This window comes from Canis aureus, chromosome 9 (assembly GCF_053574225.1).
Source record: "Canis aureus isolate CA01 chromosome 9, VMU_Caureus_v.1.0, whole genome shotgun sequence".
NCBI lineage: Eukaryota > Metazoa > Chordata > Mammalia > Carnivora > Canidae > Canis > Canis aureus.
In genome coordinates, this window is record NC_135619.1 from 51,628,170 (window position 1) to 51,636,448 (window position 8,279).

General features: G+C 43.8%; 1 long non-coding RNA gene across 1 annotated transcript; it reads left to right on the forward strand.

Annotated features, from left to right (window-relative positions):
- Positions 1 to 1,568: 1,568 nt before the first annotated feature.
- On the forward strand, positions 1,569 to 7,788 carry LOC144320146 (uncharacterized). Its single transcript, XR_013385716.1, has 3 exons — positions 1,569 to 1,783; positions 2,720 to 2,918; positions 7,609 to 7,788. It is a non-coding gene; the product is annotated as an uncharacterized LOC144320146 (long non-coding RNA).
- The last annotated feature ends 491 nt before the right edge of the window (positions 7,789 to 8,279 follow it).

Here is an 8,279-nt window from a genome sequence, read left to right on the forward strand (position 1 = left end):
CCCTGAGTCATTGTCTTCCAGCCTGATCCAACTCCCACTCACTCACCAAGTATTGTCTTCCATTAGAGGCAATACTATCTTTCCAAGCCTCCAGTCTCAAAATCCTAGAGATGCTCATCCTAAATTAGCACACAGGTGCTATATTATTTGTCCACAGCAGCTACCAAACTGCTGGGCATATTGGAAGGGCTTAGGATATGCTTGATGAATCAAATCAGATCTTGGGGAAGGAGTCCAAGAAGGAGGACATGTAAGCATCCTATCAGAGGCTCAAGATATCCAAGTAAGTACTCAGAGTTTGTAAGGAGAAGCAAAGTGAAGGTCTGGCTGACCTTTTGCAGACACAGTTAATTTAAATCTTCATTGACACAACCTCAACCATAGTGTCATGAGCATGCTATGAAGGTGCACACGTGAGTTGCGTCTTTGCACATTGTCAGCTTTATTCAGTCATAAAGCAAGGTTAACATAATTATAAAACAAGTTCGAGATTCCAAACTCAATGACATTTTGACACGTGATTAACTTGGCTTCTCATAGACACACAAAGCAGGACACAAGTCACACAACAAACAAGATAAAGCAGGGGATAGGAAGTTAATGAACCAAGCACGAAGTCCGTCTGCGGTACATGATTGAGATGAGGCCTCAGTCTGATCCGGGTCAATTCTTGGCACTTACTTGGAACTTACTGCTTATGTTCAAGCAGTGGAGGCTCTCAGGTCTGATCAGAGATCAACTGGGCAGAGCCTTCGGCAGCAGCTGCCTTTTTCAATTGGTCAGACATAGAGGGGTCAGTGTCCAAAGAGTTTGACAGTTTGCTGCAAAAATCCTCCCTTCGTAAAGGGGTTTAATCAGCTTTGGGCCCCTGCAGACTTCCTCTGCTTCTCCTGGTATGAGGTCTGAGTGTGTCGTTAGCTGATACTGGTGTCAGTGATAGACTGGTAGCTACACTCCCTTTAACTGCTTGCGTCATTGCTTGTTGCAGGCCCCTGCTTGACATAATGACTCCATCTTGCTCTCTACACATAGATATTTGACCACCCATTAGTTAAATTAACTCAGGTGGTGTTAAGTTTCTAGCTCATTTTGTATTGTGTTGCTACATTTTCAGGCATAGTCAAAGGCATTTCCAAGGTTCCAGACAATTATAAGGGTTAACATGACAGATACGGATTTTATTCTTTTGCTTTATTTACTAAGTTCCTGACAAAAGAGCTTGTCTTTAATTACCAAATGCTCAGAATCAGAGCAAAACTGGGGGCCAGAATCTAGGTCTTTTTCCTTCTGTCCTCAACACTTTCCTACATTCTTAGAAGACAATCACTTTAAAAATGCTTTTGATGAAAAACAACAACAACAACAAACTTTTGATGAACATAGGGGAAGGGAAGGGAAAATAAAATAAAATGAAAATTGAGAGGGAGGCAAACCATAAGAGACACTGAACTCTAGGTAACAAACTGAGGGTTGCTGGAGGGGAGGTGGGTGGGGCGTTGGGGCAACTGGGTGATGGGCATTAAGGAGTTTTTTTTTTAATTTTTTAATTTATTTATGATAGTCACAGAGAGAGAGAGAGAGAGAGGCAGAGACAGAAACAGGCTCCGTGCACCAGGAGCCCGACTCGGAATTCGATTCCAGGTCTCCAGGATTGCGCCCTGGGCCAAAGGCAGGCGCTAAACCGCTGCACCACCCAGGGATCCCAAGGAGGGAACTTGAAGTAATGAGCTCTGGATGTTGTTTGCAACAGATGAATCACTGAATTCTACCAATGAAACTAATAGTAAGTATATGTTAATTAAATTGAATTTAAATTAAAAAAATTTTTAAATAAAAATACTTTTGAAATAGAGCTATATAGCATGTTTGGATGGGGGCCAGCAGCTTGGAAACATTGCTGCTTAGGGAAATCCTCTCCCCAGGAGGTCTTCCTTTTCAGATATTTCCAAATCTGGGGATTCCCAACAACCCCTTTTCTTTGTATTTATAAAGCACAAAACACACCTTAGACCTGAGTTTCTCAACCTCAGGCACTATGACATTTGTGGCTGGTTGGTTCTTTAAGGTGGGGGGGGGGGGGGACGGCACACATGTGTGCTGTCCTGTGCATTCTGGGGTGTGTAGGAGCATCCCAGGCTTCTACCCATGGATGCCAGCAGTACACAAACACACTCTCCACTTGTAACAACCAAAAATGTCAGATGTTGCCAAAATGTCTCCTGGGGGATAAATTGCCCATGGTTATTTCTTTTACTCAGAAACAATAATGGAGCCTGTTTACCTGTACTCCTGAAATGTCTCTTTGTTATTTGAATCTCTTTGGCCAAGCCCCAGACAGTTGCATTCCCAGGGTTGAGAGGAGAGAATTATCTCCAGGCATGGACCCAAGGCTGGACCTGACAGGCCCATCAATCAAGGAGGCTCTAATTGGACCCATTACCTTATCTGAGAGCAAATTCTCCCTTTAAAGATCCCCCCTCACCCTCGTGCCTTTGCATAATTTGCCTTTCCTTAGGGGGATGGGATGGAGCTGGGTGCTGGAGAAGGAAGGTCAGCTGGGATCTAAGGTGCCTGCAGAATGGGTGGCCTGAGTCAGCGGAGCTGTTCTGGGCCTGGGGATTTCCAGGGGGAACTGAGTGGATAGAATTCCCCTGGGATGATGGTCTAGACAGGGCTCACTCTTCCCTCTGCTCATCAGGGGCTTCTGCTTCCCCTTTAGGAAGAGGAAACACCCTGGCTGCTTATTTTGGGGCTGAGGATCTATTGTGAATAAGCCCAGGACGGGCAGCGGGACAAGCTTTCTGCACGTGTAGCATTTCAGGAAACAGGCTGAACTGGCTGCAGCCCTTGCCAGAGGGCTCCCTGAGGGCGCCTAGATGGACGAGGAACATGAAGAACAATGCCTGAGATCAAATGCAGTAAATAAGAAACTGTAATTTAAAAGCAGTTTAGAAAAAAATAAAATAAAATAAAAAAATAAAAAAATAAAAGCAGTTTAGAGTTCTTGCTAACTTTCCCAATCTCAAAAAAACAATCTGCTTGTTAAAAAAAAAAAAAAAAAAAAAAAATAGAATCCCACAACCATTGACAGCCATTTATTGAAATACTTTCCATGTGCAAAGAGCTAGGTTCACATACATACTATTACATAATTTTTTTTTTAAAAAAGATTTTATTTATTTATTTGAGAGAAAGAGAGCACAAATAGGGGGAGCAGCAGACAGAGGGAGAGGAGAAGCAGGCTCCCTGCCGAGCAGGGAGCCTGACGTTGTGGGGTTCAATCCCAGGATCCTGGGATCATGACCTGAGCCGAAGAGAGACACTTAACTGACTGAACCACCCAGGCGCCCCTATTATGTAATTTTTTCCAACTTAAAAACGTCTACTAAGCACTATTTCATGTTAACAATTATATATGCCCTATCACCTTTTTAAAAGCAATCTCTACCCCCAATGTTGGGCTTGATCATGAGTTGCATGCTCAATTGACTATATGCTCTATCACTTTGAAGGGCTAAGAAGTTTTTCTATGGTACAAATATGTCATAATTATTTTAACTAAAATCTTTACCCAAACATTTTAGTTGTTCACATTTTTGCCATTATAAAGGATGCCTGCAAAAACGTATTTATACAGAAATTCTGCTTCTCTCAACTGTGTTCTCTAAAACATTTCATTCATTTTCTTTTTTCTTTTTTCCACCTTCCTTCCCTCTTTCCTGCATCTTTCTCCACCCAAACAAATGTTGACAGCTGGCATATATTTTCATACACCTTTCTCTGTGCCCAAGCAATGATGCCCAGCCCAGGGACACATATGGGGCTGATTTATTTGTTTGGCCACTTATATATGAGTAATGAAAGGCTGCCCCATGTTCTTAGTGATTTGGTTTTCTCTCTTGGTGGGAACCTTCTATGTCTAGCAGGCTCTTTTCTAGATGTGAGCATCCATGGTGTCAGAAAATCTGAGAACTCTTTCTTTTGGGACCTTGCATTACTACTTGGAGGCCGTGGGGAGAAGCTGGCATCCCCTCAGACTTTTAGTTTCCCCACCTATGGAATGATGGCATGCTACTGCCCCATAGGAGTACTCTGAGCAAAACTCTCAAGTCTATTTTATATATATGTAATAAATCTGTACTTGTTCTATGGTATCCAAGAAACATAGGGTCCTTTATTTGCTATTTTCCAAATACTTCTTTTTTTTAATTTTTTAATTTTTTTATTTTCCAAATACTTCTAATACTTTCCTGCCTCTGTGCCTTTGCTTTTGCCATTCACCTTGCCTGGAATACCCTTTCACCTGCTCCACTTATCCAAGCTCTACCTACTTCTTAAGGCTGATTCCAATCCCATTTCTTTTTTTTTTTTTAATTTTTATTTATTTATGATAGTCACACAGAGAGAGAGAGAGAGAGAGAGGCAGAGGGAGAAGCTGGCTCCATGCACCAGGAGCCCGACGTGGGATTCCATCCCGGGTCTCCAGGATCGCGCCCTGGGCCAAAGGCAGGCGCCAAACTGCTGCGCCACCCAGGGATCCCTCCAATCCCATTTCTTGTGTGTAACCACCTCTGACACCTCCAGGTGGAAGTCATCTCGTCCTCCTCAGGACCCTTGATTTTCTGCATTATTCCTTCATTTCCTTGCAATATTCAGGCTTTAAGTTTTTAAAATCTGAACTTGAAAAGCTTCTGAGGCTAGGAACCATACCTCCTATGTCTTGTGTTACCAGAGGGTTTAGCAATATTACCCATAATGCACTCGAATAGCTGTCAAATCTAAGAATGAATGAAATGAATAAGTGAGTGTATGAACACCCCCTACTCTTAACTCTCACACAAACATTGCCCATGGAGGAATCTCTGGGTGGCTCAGGGGTTTAGCACCTGCCTTTGGCCCAGGGCATGATCCTGGAGACCCAGGATCAAGTCCCATGTCAGGCTCCCTGCATGGAGCCTGCTTCTGCCTCTGCCTGTGTCTCTGCCTCTCTCTTTCACGAATAAATAAATAAAATCTTAAAAAAAAAAATTGCCCATGGAGAAAGGAGAGAAAATGAGTGAAAATATCAGTGAGGGTGACAAAACATGAGAGACACCTAACTCTGGGAAATGAACAAGGGGTAGTGGAAGGGGTGGTGGGCAGGGAGTTGGGACTGGGTGACAAGCACTGAGGGGGACACTTGGCAGGATGAGCACTGGGTGTTATGCTATATGTTGGCAAATTGAACTCCAATAAAAAAATTAAAAAACAAAACAAAACAAAAAAAACATTGCCCATGGAGATGGTTTCAGGAACAGATTAGAATCCAGGAAGATTCTGAGCATTTTGAAAGAAAGATATTCTAGAGGGTCTTTTTTTTTTTTTAAGATTTTATTTATTTATTCATGAGAGACACAGAGAGAGGCAGAGACACAGGCAGAGGGAGAAGCAGGCTCCATGCAGGGAGTCAGATGTGGGACTCGATCCCGGGACTCTTGGATCACACCTTGAGCCAAAGGCGGATGCTAACCGCTGAGCCACCCAGGGATCCCTAGAGGGTCTTGAACTATAATATTTTGCCCTCATTGGAAAAGCACTGCATTGTGTAAAATACAAAAAAGCACAAAGATAAAAATGAAGATCACTCATAGGTTAGCCACCCAGAGAAAATTCACCATTAACATTTTAGTGTTTATTTATTTTTTTAGTCTTTCTGTATATATATGAACTTATAAAATATGACATATACATGTATATATGCATGGGTGTATACATGAATGTACACACACATACACACACAGCCCTTTAAAAATTGAAGCAAGGGGAAGATGAGAGGAACTCCAGGATGCCATGGCCCCTGTTCCTGTGTTCTCACCTAAGGGCAAGTAGAGGCAAATCCCTTGGGGTCTTTGTACCCAAGGAGTCATTGAGGCAGGAAAGGAACCCTGTGGCTGAGAGTACAGGTCCCTGGAGGTCATGCATCCCGGGGTCCCACATGGGACAGAGAAGCAGTGTCTCCCTCTTTTACCATTCCCTCTTATTCTTATCCCTTTTGGGGGAAGTCCAATTACCCCAGGAGTTTTGGTTCTCACTCATCCTAGAAAGCCTTAGCCCTATGGCTACAATTTCCCTATTGTCCCAGTCTCTTCCTATTGGACACACCAAAAGTACAAGAATTACCCAACAAATGAGTGGGTGGATGGGTTCTCCCTGGGAATTTTGACACTCCCAGAGGAGGGAGGAAACCCACCCACTTCCCAGGATGGATCCTCTGCCAGACAGTGGCTAACTCATTGAAGGGTGTTTTCAGGGTGGGGCAATGGGTAAGAACTCTCATTCATTGTGTTGACTCTCTGCCAGACACTGCTGGCCCTTTAGTACCTTCTCATGTAACTTTCAAAGAACCCCTCAAGATGGTATCACCATGCCCATTTGACAAATGAGGAAACTGAGGTGGGTGTAGAAGCCTCTAAAATAAAACTGTGTGAGCAGAGCCGGCTCCATCTGTATGGCCACACTACTGTTCATTTGCTGGCACTTCCTGATCACCACCTCCCCAGCCATCGATGCCTCCCTCATTCTGTAAGAGTGACCTTTCTCCTCCCAGGAATTGTCCTTAATTCTTTTTGCCTTAACTCCACATTTGGTCCCTCAGCAAGAGGTATGCACACTGGCTTCAAAAAGTCTGAGGCTTCCACACCTCTCCATCCCCACTGCTCCCACTCTGGTCTCAAACTACCCTTTTCCCCTAAACTATTGCAATTGCCTTGCTGACCTTAGAGTTTATCTTCCACACCATAATCAAAATGATATTTTGAACAGATCACAAAGCATTCCCCTGCTTAAAAGCTCCTAAAGGATTCCCAACAAACCTTCAACAAAACCCAAACTTCTTGCCTTGGCTTATAAAGCCCTACAGGATGTGGGCAACTTGCTCCTCAGACCTCAGTTCCAGCCACTTCCCCTGGCCTTGTCACTCTACCACATGTCTCTCTGTTCCCCCAGCAGTCAAGCCGGCTCCACCTCCAGGACACTGAAGTTGCTATTCTTTACTTCTGGCATGCTTTCTCCCCTGGGCTCCCCATGTTACTTCCTTCTTGCCATTCAGGACTCTGTTAAAGGACACGTCCCTGGAGAGGCTCTCCCTAACCACTGATTCTAAGTAGCCACTCCATCACTTGCTACCAAGTTGTCCTGTGTTAATGATCTGCATAGCACTTACCACTATGAGGAGCTTTTATTTTATTTTTTTATAAAGATTTTATTTATTTATTCATGAGAGACACAGAGAGAGGCAGAGACATAGGCAGAGGGAGAAGCAGGCTGCTCACAGGGAGCCTGATGTGGGACTCAATCCCCAGACTGGGATCACGCCTGGAGCCAAAGGCAGATGCTCAACCGCTGAGCCACCCAGGTGTCCCCTATGAGGTGCTTTTAGAATGTCATCATTCATTCATTCATTCATTCACTCATTCTCTGTGCCCTCCCACTTGAATCTATCCCCAATGCCAACAGTGCCTGGCATATAGTGGCTGCTCAAGAAGTCTTTGTTGAATAAATTTGCAAAATGAGTGAATGAATGACATTTTTTTAAATTGATTAATTCACTGTGGATTTATCATCTGTTAGGGGCCAGATGCTGAGCTGGGGGCTATGAGAAGAGCAAAGATGAACAAGACACATCAACCCTCAAGGAGTGTTTGACTTATGATGTCTGAGATGTACTTTAAAATAATCTGGAGAAAACAGAAGGGAGAATATCTCACACAAGGCTGAGCAAATGTTGATGACTATTAAGGCGTGATGGAAAAAGGGGGGGGGGTTATTCTGTCATTCTCTTGGCTTTTGTGTATCTTTGAAAATGTCCAAAATAAAAAGTTTCATTAAAAAAACAAAGCTTATGCTCAAGATGGGGAGAGGTATACACAAATGACTGGTTTGCTGCAGGCTGCTGAGAATGCTATAAATGAAGGGGTTGTTAATGAATCGGCATTTATTATGCAGACTGAGCATCTAGTGCGTGCCAAGTACTGTGCTAAGTACCAGGGTATAATGATAACCAGGACCCACCCAGGGCCTGCTTTCATCCAGCATACACAGTCTAGCCTGTAGACATAGGCACAGTAGCTGAAAACAAGGACAAACACCGGGTGCTGGGAGAGTGTGTTACAGACAGCACCCACTTGATCTGGGGTTCAGGAAAGAGAGCAAGGTGAAGGGCCACCCAAGCAGAGGGAACAGCTTGCACAATGGCTTAGGGGTGTGAAAGAGCATGACACATCCCAGGAACCAGAGAAGAC